Source organism: Callospermophilus lateralis, chromosome 12 (genome assembly GCF_048772815.1).
Source record: "Callospermophilus lateralis isolate mCalLat2 chromosome 12, mCalLat2.hap1, whole genome shotgun sequence".
Classification (NCBI taxonomy): Eukaryota; Metazoa; Chordata; class Mammalia; order Rodentia; family Sciuridae; genus Callospermophilus; species Callospermophilus lateralis.
Window position 1 is genome coordinate 31,490,683 of NC_135316.1, and position 15,435 is coordinate 31,506,117.

At 36.5% G+C, this 15,435-nt stretch overlaps 1 protein-coding gene across 3 annotated transcripts in view; it reads left to right on the plus strand.

Moving 5' to 3' along the window:
- The window catches only part of Wasf3 (WASP family member 3), a 153,703-nt gene that overhangs the window by 76,139 nt on the left and 62,129 nt on the right, over positions 1-15,435 (plus strand). The gene's annotated exons all lie outside the window — the stretch shown is intronic.

Consider the following 15,435-nt stretch of genomic DNA (forward strand, 5'->3'; position numbering starts at 1 on the left):
GAATTGATGCTGAATGCTTCAGTTACCAATCAGCCAGGGGTTCTTTTGCTTGGTTTGGATGGAAATCATGAAAAGGTAAAGTGCATCTCCCTTAGTGTTAGCAGCTCTGAGTGTCAGCATCCCTTTACCCTTAGTGTAATCCTATGCTCAAGGTGTTAACAGTTCTCCCAGCCACTCCTGGCAGTGCCTTTGCAACCATGGTAGTATCCCCTGGCAGCTTTCAGGAGCACATCTAGTGATCAGAGCTAGCAGCTTCTAGCTGTTTTTTCTCACCTCCTCCACAGCTCTCCATTGCTTTCTAGAGCTTTAAGCAGCTTTCTGGCTCTTAGGCATTCTATAGGGCTAGTAGACCTTGTTTCCAGCTTTTAATGCAAGCAGTTCAATCTATTTTTTACCCCAAATAGAAATCATGCACCTTAATAGAACCATCTCAACAAGGCTTTATTGGAAACTATACTCCAGCATACGGGGTCCATACATAGGATGCAGGTCTCAGACTGGCCTGATGAGGAAGTTTGCTTTTTAGCCAAACAGGGATAGGTTAATACACGTGCCCAGTCTCTTGTTGGCTAAACTCAGGCTTTCTGCTTAGTCAGGCCAGCCTGCACAGGTATATTAGGCTTACTTGTTCTGTCTATTGTGGGCTGGGGAGGTGCTCCTTTTCTGCCAGTATGGGGGCAGCTGAAGGTGGGTGGAGGCATCCAAAGTAGCTACAGGTTGGAGACCTCATGGGTGACTGAGTGTAGGTTGTCTGAAGCTGCTATAGCTGAAGCCAAATCTCCTGGAGCCACTTTAGGACAGCTGTAGCCTACAGCCATTCTGATGACAGCTGGGTTGGACGACTGAAGAAGTAGCTGCTTGATTGAGAGCCGCGTGGCTTATGTGGTAGTGGCAGGGCTGAAAGTCTGATGGGACCTCAGGAGCAGTGGCAGCATTCATTATAACCCAACTAGATGAAGCAGCAGCCCCCAATCTCTACCTTACCAAGCCAACCATCTGTCCTCCTTCCAGGGCAGTGAGAGTCCAGAGGCTGGGCCACTATAGCTGTCATTGGAACAGACCCAGTGGGGCATGATGGTTTCCCTGGTAACCAGGAGAGCTGTGACAGCTTTTCTGGCAGTTGCATAATTGGGTTAGATTGTGCTTTCATGGCTAGTCATGCCTCCATTTGATGGACAGGCCCTGTTGCATTTGCAGAAGCTTTGTTGCTAAGTCCCAGTAACTTTCTCTGATGAGAATCCAGGAGTGGGGCCATTGATACTAGTTCACCTGGGCTTGGGGGCCCCATCTGTGCCCACCCAGTATGGCCTTATGTGTACCCAACCTAGGGCTGCTGCCTGGTTGTGTACCAGTGTAGCAGCAGCTGCAGTTATGCACAGGGCAAGGACTTAACAGTTGTCAGTCAAATACTTGGGTAGTTGTTCACTTCTACCAGCTCAGGGCTTGCCTGTCATTAACAAAAAGTCAAGTCAGAAAGGAAGTTCCTTTGGGGAGGGTCAGTTGCGCTTATTCTTGCTCTCCAGCAGACCCTTCCCACTTTTTTTTTTTTAAGATGGACACAATATCTATCTTTATTTATTTTTATGTGATGATGAGGAATGAACCCAGTGCCTCACTTGTGGGAGGCAAGATCTCTATCACTGAGTTGTAACCCCAGCCCCCTCCTGACTTTTGATCTGAATCTGAAAGTCCTAAAAGCACTGCAACATTTTTATCACTGTGGTTTTAAATTGGTATTTCCTTTAAAGTTAAAAGTGGGCATTATCTGGAGGAAAAGTTTCATTTAGCATTTTCTTCTTTATGGTAATATAACTGAGAAAATTGTGTATAGTCCTTCAAAGGTATGCATTGGTTTAAATTCCATTAAATAGCTTTTGCTTTTAACTTAAAGAGGATTGCTAAAACAATGTTAAAATGTCCTCTTAAATTGTAAGATGGCAAAAAATTTGTTAAATATATTACAGTCATCATTTAGCTTCAGATGAGTTAAAATTTAATGAAGGTTTTGCAGCTGAGTAGAATGCTTAGAAATTTAAACAAATACATGTTTTAATAATTGTGTGACTTTCTTTCTTTTTTCTTTTTTTGGTACTGGGAATTGAACCCAGAGGCATGTAATCACTGAATAACATCCCCAGTCCTTTTTAATATTTTATTTAGAGATAGGGTCTTACTGAGTTGCTTAGCGCCTTGTCACATTGATGAGGCTGGCTTTGAACTCAGGATCCTCCTGCCTCAGCTTCCTGAACCGTTAGGATTACAGGTGTGTGCCACCACACCTGGGTATGACTTACTTTTTTAATGACCTATTATATACCTTACCCTTATTCCAAGAAGATCTTTGCTGCAGAAACAGCATAAGACTTTGATGTTTGATAGAGCTGATTTTGAATATAGGTTCTTTAATTTACTAGTTACATTAATTTGGGTAAGCTACATAACCTATTTGAGTTTTGTTTCTTTATCTGTTAAATGGGTGCAATACCAGACTAACGTTGTAGTGAGATATAAATGATACAATGCATATAAAATGTTTATGTGAAATGTTCTCCTATTTCATTATTTAACTAATTCATTACCATTAGCTTTATGATTTTGATATTTTAACTGATTTTAGCCCCCTTGACTAATGCTTTTTGATGGTGATCCCACTGTTATTCAGTGGAATTTGTTCAGAAGAATGGAGCTGATTGGATGCTAAAGTTGGATGTTTGAGAAGAAGTACATAGTTTGTACACTTGAGATATTTTATGATTTAGTATTTCTCTTCCTGCTTTTGATGGCTTAGAGCATTAGGAATATTTATTTAAAATAACCATTTAATTATTTTAAAAACTTTATTTCATGAGAGCAGTTTTAGTTGCTAGAAATAATGCTATCATAAACCTTTTTGTTATAAAAATCAGAAACTCAAGGTTGGTAGCATTCACACTGGGAACTGCCAAGTGAATTACACAAATTTACTACTTTTTTTTTTAACCTTATCCTGTTTTATTTTGTCCATGCATATAAAATTGTAAATTTTTGACCAACATTAATGAACAACAGTGGTGATTTGGGGGTTGGGGTGTAGTTCAGTGGTAGAGCATGTATGTAGCATGTCTAAGGCCCTCATTTTAATCCTACCATTGAAAGAAAAGTCATCTCCTATGATTCAGCTTCATAATTGGGGTATGGCGACAATGTTTTCTTTACCTACTTGACAAACCATCCAATTTTGTATTTTATAATTCTTTGTTTTCCTTTGGAATTCAGATTTATTTTGGGTTTTGGATTTTTGGCATTTTGGGTTTTCTTTTGTGATTTACATAGTCAATGTCATTTTCAAGTAATTGATACACAAAAGCTAGAGAAAAATATGTGATAAATATATCATTCTTAACCAAAAGAGTTAATGCTAATGACAAGACTTATAATTTTATGGTTAACTACCTGATTAAAAACCAAAAGTAGATGTTTTTGAGAATTAATTAGATTGGAAGAGGTCATAGGGCTTTATAGGTTCGAATATCTAAATATCTAATAAAAATTGGGAATTTTTCAAATTCTTTGAGGTAAGTATTTTTCAGAAAGTCATATCTCTCTAGCAAATGTTAAAATACTTTCAATGGTTTTAGCATTAGAATATTTATTGATATTTTTTAATTATAAAAATAATGTAGCTCTAGCTAAATTTTGTGTTTGTAAAATGCTTGTTAGTCGTGTTTTTATTATGTCTTGAATAAGGAGCTAATGATTTTATTTAAAAGCATTAGTCTGACAAATATTTAGTGTACATTGTAAATAATAATAATGTAGTGAATCACTTATGAGCTTTTCATATACTTCACAGTATGATTACAGACTGATTATAATGTTGATAAGTAGCTTCTTCTTTTTCCTATGCTATTAATAAGAAAAGGGAGGTAGTTAAAAATTTTAATTTGTAAGGCAAACATTTATTTTTTTAATATGAATACCATATAGTATTTATATTCCACTTTATAACTTTTAGGGGGATTTTAGATGTTTCATCTCATTGCAGCCCTTTCAGATAGCCAGATAAATTATTGCTTCTATATTTTAAATAAGGACTTGAGGTTCATCAGGGACTTAAATGGCTTACCCCAGCAATTATAGCTCCTGAGGAATCTTGAGGCTTCTTCCTGTATTACCATTTGCTTATTTGACCACTGTACTGGATTTCCAGGCCTCTTACAGAGGAGCTGTTTAGGGGTCAGGCTGTTTTAAGACATATATTCTGTAAATTGGTAGAACAAATTCTTTTCAGATGAGGGAATTCTGTATAAAGAGGAAGACTTTTGTTAGGAATTTGGTTAGCATTTCTTTTTATTGTTCTTGTCTCATCCTTTAACTGTGGTCCCATGTATGTACTCTTGGAGATGTGCCTAATTGCTAAATTTATCTTTCAGGTTTGTTTTTTGTATCATAATATCTAGTGTGGTGTCTGGCGAATAGTAACCTTTTTACTTGGCCTTCATGTTAGCATGGAAAAATTAAATAAATGTACATTTATCTTCTAATTTTCACTCAGGAATACCTCCACTGATTGAATTTTAAGACTTTTTATTGAGGCATAATTGATTTACAATAAACTGTGCTTATTTAAAATGTACCATTTGATAGGCTTTGAAATATATATACATTGCCAGTCTGACTAGGGGTCTTTGCTCAGTTAATGACAGAAATCAAGAAAAGGCAAAGTACACAGCTCTTTAGTATTGCCATCTCTGAACTCTTAGTGTTACCAGCTGAGCTTTTGGGCCCTTTTGCTCAGTTTGAGATAGAAATGAAGAAAAGGCAAAGCAGTACCACCCAAAAGAGGGTTTTCTGGGGCTTATGCTTTTTGAGTACAGGGAAAACAGTACATGGCATAGGGCTCTGGGACTGGCTTCCTGAGGATGTAGTGAGTGAAGCTTATATAGCCAAAAAAGTCTCACAGAGAAACACAGTCTGTTGTTAAACATTTCTTCACTTGTTTATTTGGTTCTTTGCTGCGGGTACCAGGAGTTGTACTTGACATGGTGATCTGTTCATGTGCACTTGGCTGCCAAGAGATGATGGAAGTGCTTACTACTGTTATCCCTGGAGGCTGCAGGAAAATCCCTTTATGATTCATGTGCTGGGTCTTAGCAGTGATAGCAGAAGCTCTCTAAGTAGCAGCAGTTTGGCTGGAAGGGAGACTGTGGAGGGTGAGGGGCTGCCTTCCAGAGTCCAGTGTCCAAGCTGGGCTGGAGGCAGGTGCACTGGGACTTTTCCAGTTCTGGACAGACATGCTCTGTGGGGCAAGAGCGACTTGTGATCGTTACCTTCCTCTGCACTTGCTGGCACAAGTTGTTGCCACAACTGGTTGCTGAGCAGGAAGATGGTGCCTGTGGTGGTCAGGACCCCACTGCAGGTCCATAGGAAGGACAAACTTTTCCAAAGTGATCGCATGACATATGAGAGTACCATTTTCTACACATCCTCATCAATATTTGATATCCTCATTATTTTTAAGTTTGGTTATTCTAATAGTTATACAGTGATATCTTGTGCCTTTGATTTTCTCTGTGTGAGGACTATTACTGGCGTTGAGCATCTTTCCTATGTTTATGTGCTGCCTGTGTGTCCTCTTTGGAAAAGCATCTGTTCAAAGCTTTTGCTCACTTAAAAAGTAGTTTTTAAAATTGAGCTTTGACAGCTCTTATGTATTTTCGGTATAAGACTATTTCAAGATTTATGATTTTCACTTTTCATTTTATTACCCCCCGCCCCCACACCCGCCTTCTTACCTCTGAAAGGAATTCTTGGGAGAGAGATGGTTAAAAAAAAAAAAAAAGTTAGAATTAACTCCATGTGTTTTTCTTTCCTATCCTGTCTTTTCTACCCTTTTTTCAGGATATTTGGTCTGCATTCTCTTTTCTTCATGCTAGCTTCTCACCTGACTGTACATGAATGAATCCCTGTGAGAGTTGTCCACTCTTCAAGACACATATGATCCGAATTAGTGAATGTTTTTGTTTCTTGAGTCTGGGGATGTGCTATTCCAGCTATGATCAGTGTTGACCTAGCTTCCCTGGGCACAGCTGGGCAGTTTAAGCCTAATCTCAAGTACCCTAAAAGCTTCTTGTCAGAAGGCAGAACATAGATTAGATTTAATAATGACAGTGTTGACGACAACTTATCAACATCCCACAATTAATTTATTAATTGTTGTTTAGTTCTAATTTGATCACACTGTGTAATTTCTATTCCTTGCAATTTGTTGACTTTTTGTATGTGACCTAATTCATGGTCATATTTTACAACTTTTCCTTGCATTTTAAAAAACAATGTGCATTTCCACATTTACTTACAGCACTTAAAAGTAAATATAAATCCTGGTTGTCTTATTTAACTTTTTTTTTTTTCTTTTTGGTACTTAATCACTGAGCTCTATCCACGGGCTTTTATTTATTTATTTGAAACAGTGTCTTGCTAAGTTACATAGGATCACGCCAAGTTGCTGAGGCTGGCTTTGAACCTGTGGTCCTCTTGCTTCAAGTCTCCCAAGTTACTGGGATTATAGGTGTGTGCCACCACACCTGACTCAACACACTCCCCCACCCCTTTATTGTTTCTGAGAAAAATATGTTGGATCTTATACAAAGAAGATCATGTAGGTTCATGGTTTTTATTTTTTAATGGATTTTTACCCATTAAATGTGAAATGTGTTTTTGCTTAGTCTGTTTTGTTGCTTTTCACTTTAATTTTCAATTATGTCTTATATTAATATTGCTGAACCTGTCCCTTCTGTTGTTATTCTGATATATCTTTGTATTCCCTTATTTTTCTCCTTCCCTGTTGCTTCATTTTAGATGTGCTCTTGAATACTTTTTTTTCCCCTTAGCTTTCAAATGTTTGCATGTTGCTTTCTCTTAATGTAGAGATATTTGGTGTGGTGGGTAAGAACATGGGTTCTAGGTCCAGTCTGCCTGGGTTTGAATTCAGGCTTTGCCACAAACTGCCTATGTTCTGTTGGCTATTCTTCATGTGGTGCCTCAGTTTATTTTTTTCCCTGTAAAATGGAAATATTCATAGTTTCTATCTCATTTTGTAAAAATTTAGTGAGTTATTTTATGTAAAATGTTTGGTACTAGTTGGCATATTGTTTAAGTCTTATCTATTAATATGTGAATTTACCCACTGACATTTATTATAATAATAAAAATTATTTGGAAGGTATACCAAATATCCCCAAATCATAACATAATTAAGTATGATATGATTATATCATAATATCCCCAAATCATAACATAATCATAATCTTATCTATTAATGTGAATTTACCCACTGACATTTATTGTAATAATAAAAAATTATTTGGAAGGCCACTGTTAGTATCCCTTCTTTTTATTTCAAAAATCCTTTCCTTACCCATTGTTGTCTTTATTACAGTTTTTTCTTGTAGTCATTTGTTATTGATATATCTAATATCTTCTAGTTGTTTGTACTAAATTAAAGCATTATTTATACAATTAATACTTAAATATATTTTTCTTTAGAACCTTGTATAACATAGTTGAGGTTCAAGTTCTCCTTGAGTCTTTTGCTTCCATTTACTCCCAGGAGAGATTACTCATTATTATGATTTGGGGATATTTTATTCCAGAGGTTTGATATGTTTATGCACATACATACTACAGGAGTGTGCAATGCTTTTTACTTGATTGTATAGGTTATTCTGAATCTTTTTATTGTCAGTCATCACTGTTTTGGAAATCACCCTATTTTTTTTTTCATCTTGTTGTTGCCTTTTCCTGTTGATAGTCATTTCCACTTTTTCAGTATATCACTCAGTGGTGCAGTTACCATTCTTGTACATGAATCCTTGTGCACAGTGAGAATGTTACTCTCAGAATAAGAAGTGTAATTGCTAGATCAATAATATGCAGGTGTTTGGTTTTATTAGATATGGCTCTTTGGAACGCTCTGATTCACTGCAGTTTTTCTAAGACTTGATAGAGCCACATATACATTTTTACTGGTCTGTAAAGGGAAATGTAGTTTATCTGCTGTCCTGATTTATGAAGGAGATGGGACATCATCTTAGTTCTTGGTTGGGTGTCATGTTTGTTTCTTGGGTGGGACTTGCCTCATTCTTCTGTTATGTTCTACAGCCATGCTTGCTGATGGTCACAGTCTTCCTGTCATATTTTTGGCTGGTGGTTTCATCCTTTGATCTTTTGGGAGTTATTATTCATATTCCTGCAGCATTTTATAGATATTTGAAATATAGATTTTCTTCATCACTACTATGGATTTGAAACCAAAGGGGAAACCTAGACTAGGTATTCTGTTTATTGTCCTTAACTTGTTTGTTTTTTCAGTCTGCCAGTTCAGATCATGTAATTTATAAAGTGATTTTCTGTAAGTGAACTATTACCATTCACAGATATATGCTGGCATACATATCATACAAACCCTAATTATAAATGTCCCATTTTAGTTGAGAAATATGCCTAGCATGTGTTAGGTCCCCCAAAACAGTAGAGTTAGGCATAATGGTTCATGCTTGTAATTCCAGTGACTCAGAAGGATGAGGCAGGAGTATTGCAAATTCAAGGCTACCCTTAGCAACTTAGCAAGACGCTGTCTGAAAATAAAAACTCCTGGTGATGTAGCTCAGTGGTAGAGCATGCCTGGGTTCACTTCCCAGTATAAAATAAAATAAGAGTAGACAAGATGCAGTCCCAAATTGAGGAAAAAAGAGATTATCCTTCCTTGTCCTGGAATTTGTATTTTTTTAAATCTTACCCAATACAACAGTGTTTTTCTGTGTCTCCTTAGTCTTATACATACAACTTCTTGTCCAGATGTCAAATGGAATTTGAGTTACCAAGAACCACACTGAATCCTGGTCTGAGAGGTCTAGGTAGACTTCTTCCCTGGTTTGGGAAGTTTTAAGAGAGTACACAAATATCTGGGTCTGTACAATGGTTAACCCAGGACCAATCATGTTATAAAAAGCCATGTATATTGTAAGCACAAACCAGAATAAAATAGGGGGTCTAAAACTTATGCATAAAATCAGCAGCAAAGTAGTATGAGGAGTTCAGGGATCAGACAAAATCATCACTTTAATAAAATGTCTTGATAAAAATGGAAACTTGGTGATGTAGACCAACTCTTTCTTTTTATAATCACAGATGAGATGGTCAGGTACTTAGAGTTAAAAATGGGAGGGACTTTTAGGCATAGAGAGAAGGAGAATGAATAGAAGCATTAATCAGAAATCAATGATTATTTGAATATTGGGATAGTTTTATTTACCTTGACTGCCTTTATATCCTGGTAAGATAGCCTCGGCTTATTGGCATATTTACAAATTGAGCTCAGAGGTAACATTTACAAATGAGTCATGGTAGGTACAGCGCCAGTGGAAGTTGAAGACTGGGATTATGATCTGGGAGATTTTGAGTCTCATGGTTTCAGTCTTTGTAAGATAAAGAAATTGGTCTAGATATCCAGGGTTCCATTTATCTTTCAAAGTATTTTATTAAATAGCTGGCTTTCTCTGTGTGGTCAAAACACAATAGGAAAATAGTTCCTGGTAAAAGTATCTTATACTGTACTATAACTTATTTATCTTTGTCTCTCGCTAAACCATTAACTCCTTGAGTAGAGGAATTTCATTTTACTATTTTCATCTGTTCGTGCTTTTTTATTTCTACCAGCTTGAGCAGTGTTTGAAGAGTAAATGAATCCACTGTGGTAGTTTCTGAAATTCAGTTGAATATATGACTGAAAGAAGGGTGGGGGGAAGCATAACAAAACTAGAGCGAACCCAGGAAAGCAAATATATTTTTAGAAGGAAAAATAAGCCCACTCTAATTAAGAAGCTTGCACAATGGCATGCAGTATTAGGGTAGAACTAGAACTAGACCCTAGATCCCCCAGTTCTGTATCCAGTGTTGTTTAATGGAACCTTTCTGTCTCTAACCCCACAGAAACATGCAAATCACAGTCCAAATTGCAAGAGTAACGTTTATCTCCATGAAATTATTCTGATTAAATTTCTGTGATAAGTCTTTTCCCCTTCTTCCCAAATGATAATAATGTGGCTCTACAAGATAAATGAACACCTTGGGAGTTCAGGAAGCCCAAGCCCTTGTTTTGGCAGTGGGAATTTAATGTAATTAGTGACTGTCTGCTTGGAAATGTCAGTAGGCACTTGACTTCTTGCAGGGTAGCATAAACTGAGGTAGGCTGAGGCAGTCTTTGCCCTTGAAAATAAAAAGGGCACAGTAAAATGGAAAGGCAGAGGAACTGTTCAACCAGGATCATGTTATTCCACATGGGCATTTGCACAGGACTACTTCTGTCTGAATCACTTTTATTTTGAGGTGAGCACAAGTAAATCTGATTAAAAAGTCAAACATCTGTGGTGTGTGCACATTTAGTTCTCTATGTATAATGTAGTCTGTATTGCCTGATTTAGCTCTCCCATGTGCTATATACTCTTAATTGTCTGGCACACAGCAATCAGAGCAAAGGTTACTGGCACATTGGGAATAGAAAAGACAGAATCATTAATAATCATTCTGCTAACTGTGGATTCTAAAAATTTGCAGGGCAGGCTTTGTGACTGTGTAGTGGAGAAAAAATATGCATCACAAATCTATTCAGTTGATCTTATACACTCATCCATTTCTAGCTATTAGTAAAACAATTTTGAAACATGTCACAATAATTTAATGAAGTTGATAGGTTACAGTCCCATCAACCCTTTCTGCAATGGCAGAGGATCACAGTCGTGGGTTTCGATTTAGTTTATTCAGCCCATTGCAGTACAGTTTATGTGTGAAAGCTCTTATCTGTGCTAATCTAGCAGTGGTTTTTTTTTTTTTAAACAGTTTGCTCACTTTGGGGTCTGCACATATGAAAACTGAATATACTCAGTGTTCACACATCAAGAATGCCAGTTTGCTGTTTTTTCTTCTTAGTGAATATATAATTAGCACTTTAAAATCTTAAAAGAAAAAGCTGGTATGTTAATTTTGTTCTTACTGTGATGGCAGAGTGTTTCTCTTATAATTAGGATGTAAAAAAGTTGGGACAGAACATTGTTTTTATTGAAAAAAAAAAGCCAGATGATTCTCAAAGTAATAATATTTCTTAAATCTCCAGAAATGACAACCCCTCCTGAGGAGATATAGGACATTTGGCTGTTTCACTGGATAGCAGAGCACAAGAGAAACATGTGACCACTATAGAAATGAGTAAGAAGGTATCAGTTGAAATTTTAGTGAAATAATGAATTCTTACAGATTGAATGTTGGCTTATACTCAGTTTAGAGTAAGTGGGAACTTCAGATACAAGGGCAACTTGCACCTACAGGACTCCATTGGGCAGGATATTTATAGGAAAGATTAGGGGCAAACTTGGACAGAATGGCCATGATGGTTCAGCTCTGCAGAGGGTAATCAGCTGCCACTGAGGTCAGACATGATGTAAAGTCTGCTTCATGAGAGGCTTATCTTCTATGACATAAAAGTTACTGGGAGGACACAAACCTTGTAGCCCATAGGACCCAGCAACAGTCTACTGTTTTGAGATAAAACAAATAATAAGAAGCAGGCTTCGAAATGCCTTAGATATGGGAACTATCAGATGTGAACTTTAAAATCACTATGATTAGTGTGTTAAAGAATATAGTGGGAAAAGTGAACAACATGCATGAACTTATGGAAAATATCAACAGAGAGATGAAAACCAAAAATTCTTTTTAAAATTTGGATGAAGCCAGGCCTGGTGGTGTGTGCCTGTAATCCCAGTGATTTGGGAGGCTGAGGCAGGAGGATTACAAGTTTGAGGCAAGTCTCAGCAATTTAGTGAGGCCCTAGGTAACTTAGTTGCCTACAAAAAGGGTTGGGGAGGTAGCACAGTGGTAAAGTACCTGTGGGTTCAGTCACCATTCTCCTCCCCTCCAGAAATGTTAAATGGAAACTACTGCATTGGATTTATCAACAAACTTAGATTTAGCTGAAGGAAGAATCAACTTATTAAAGCTAAATCAACAGAACATAAAAAGAAATAAAGCATTAAAAGAAGTGAGAGGAAAGTTAAAAAATAAGGGAGAAAAAAGAGGGAAGACAGACTAGAGCCTCTTAGAGCTGTGGAGCTGTGTCAGTACTCTAATATAGATATAATTTGAAACCTAGAAGTAAAAGAGAATTGTCCAGAAGAAATACCTGAAGGGACAGTTGCTGCAAATTATCCAAAAATTAATAAAATACAGTAAGCAACTAATAAAAGACAAATAGATCCTTGTATCTCAGAGAATCTGAGTGGGGTTAACAACAAACAAAAATGAACTTCCCCAATTCTAGAAACATCAGAGTCAAGCTGCATAAATACTAGAGATATAGGAGTCTTTATGGCAGGTGCTAGCTGTAATTTAAGCCAACAACATTACAGAGGAACAGATATAAGAAAAGAACAGACTTCTTGTCAGAGATTATGAAGTCATGAAACAGCGGAACAACATCTTTACCAAAAGACTATGGGGTGGCGGGGGGCGGGGACGTTAAACTCAATACAAAGTTTCATACCCATCAAAGTATCCTTCAAAAATAGCGCAAAATAATGAACTTTGCAGGCAATAAATAACTGAGGGAATTTACTGTCAGGAAACCTACACTCTAGGAAATGTTAAAGGATGCTTTTTAGGCAAAGGATTGTGAAATGGCAGTATGGATCCACACAAAGAAATGAAGGAACTATGAAATGGTGAAACTTAAGTTAAATGCAAGTCATATTGATGCAAACCAGGTACCCCTCATCATAATTGTAACATACAAGCTTCTACAGGAACCCCCACCATAATTAAGCTTCTTGTCAGCAAGATCTTACTAAGGGTATCAGTGGGGTTTCACAGGAGTTCTGTGGAGAGCTCAATGTGGTTTGAAGCTTCCTCTTTCTTATAAATGCCAGGTTTGCAGTCAAAAGGTATGCAGATTCTGTCTCAAAGAGAGCTTGTTATAAAAAAATTTACTATCTCTGTTTTAAAAATTTTTTTGTAGTTGTAGATGGACAGAATGCCTTCATTTTATTTGTTTATTTTTATATGATGCTGAGGATCAAACCGAGTGCCTTATGCATGCTAGGCAAGTGCTCTGCTGCTAAACTACAGCCCCAGCCCCCTATCTCTGTTTACCTTGGCAAAAAGAATGTGAAACCTCTGTCTGACCTGAAATATGGGACAAAGAGTAACTGTAATATACCCACCCACTGTCATGTAACCACTCTATAGAGTATAAATCTAAAAGAATTTCCAGACCTGGGGTGCAGAGAATTTTAGGCCTTAGCCCCTCTGGACTGTTACAGTGTAATTAAACCTGCTTCATGAAAATTCCTCTGGTATCCAGCCTCATCTGTCCCACATCAATAATTTCACTTATTTTTAATTAATTCAAATGGTAATTAATTATTCAAAAACAGTAACTATTTATTTTGTGTTTATAATATAAGAAATAAGATATATGGTAGCATAATACCAAATATGGAGGGAGAAAATAGAAGTATAATGTGTGTATTAGTAAGGATTCTCCAGAACAAAAGAACCAATAGGATACATAGTTATTTATAATGGGAATTGTCTCATATGATTTATGCAAGCCAAGGAGTTCCATAACTAACCTGAGGTGAGAAGTCAGTTGTTGGTCTAAGTCTTGTAATTTGAAGGTCTGAGGGCCAGGAACTTCAATGTCCAAGGGCAGGAGAAGATGGTTGTCTCATGTCCAGAAGAGAGAATTTGTCCTTCTTTCACCTTTTTGTTCTATTTGAGCTCTCAAAGAATTGGATGATGACTACCCACTATAGGTGAAGGCATATCTTCTTATACTGTTCTGATTTCAGTGTTGCTCTCCCCATATACCCTCACACACATTCACCTGTAAGTAACAGCTTATCAGTCATGTGTGAACCCCTTAGATCTACCAAGTTGGCATATAAAATTAATCACCAAACTCTTTTAAATTATGCTAGTAGTTTAGTATCATTTGAGGGTAGATGTGACAAGTTAAAAATGTTGATTTTAAATTCTAAGGAGCCACTTTGGGAAAAAAAAGTGAAGAAAAGTCATAAAGTGACATTATGAAAATAAATAAATAAATAAGGCAGAAAAATAGCTTTTGGAACAAAGAACAGATGGCCTTAATAAAAAACCAACAGCAGAATGAAAGGTTCAAATTCAGTTGTATTAATAATTACATTGAATGTTAATGACATAAGTACTCCAGATAAAAATTAGAGATTAGAAGACTGGATTGCTATCTCAATTAAACTTAATTGAAATATAAGATTAAAATAAAGAAAAAGTTATACACTACAAACACCAATCAAAAGGACTGACTATATTAATATCAAAGTAGACTTCAGGATAGGAGTTACTACCAGAGTAAATGGGACATCACCTCATTATAGTGGGGTTCTTTCACATAATCTTAAGTGTGTGCATACCTCAAAAACAGAGCTTGGAATACATAAACAGAAACTGGTAGAACTTAGAGATGTTGATGAATACACAATTATTACTGACATCTTCATCTATTCTCTTAATAACTCATAGGATATGCACACTGAAGATGAATTAAGGACTTAGAAGATATCAGTGACACTGTCAGCACAACGAAATGCATATTCTCTTGAAGGGCATGTGGAATTCACCAAGATCTTCTGGGCCATAAAACAAATCTCAGCAGATTTAAAATAATTTAAATCATACAAAGCATGTCCTTTAAACACAATGAAATTAAAATGATAGTCAGCAACAGTAATATATTTGTAAAAAATCACTGATTATTTGGGTTACCAAGATAAACAACATATCACAGGATCTTCTGGATGGTTCATTGTGGACAAGAATAGACATGGAAAAGGACATTTAGAGAACTTCATACTGTTATAAACATGTTAGATACATGTTGGATTTTTTTTTAACCTTTTCAGGGAAAAACAGTTGCAATTAAATCATGCTATAATAGAATTGAAAAGTTTCACTACTGGGATTTTTTAAAAAGGATAAATAGCCAGGTGTAGGGTCACATGCCTATAATCTCTGTGGCTCAAGAGGCTGAGGCAGGAAGATAGCAAATTCAAAGCTAGCCTCAGCAAAGTAGTGAGGCCTTGAACAATTCAGTAAGATCCTATCTCTAAATAAAATACAAAAAAGGACTGGGATGTGGCTCAGTAGTTAAGTGCCCCTGGGTTCAATACCTGGTACCAAAAGAAAAAAAAAGGATAAATAAATTATTGGGAGATAGGATAGTTGAAATAGAAGTAGAAAGCACATTGATATTATTTTCATATTCTGTAATCATTTTAATTTAATTATAAGAGTATCACTTGGAGAAGTGAAATGCCAATCTTTAGGCAGTTAGTTGCATAACACATAACATTAAAGGAAAAA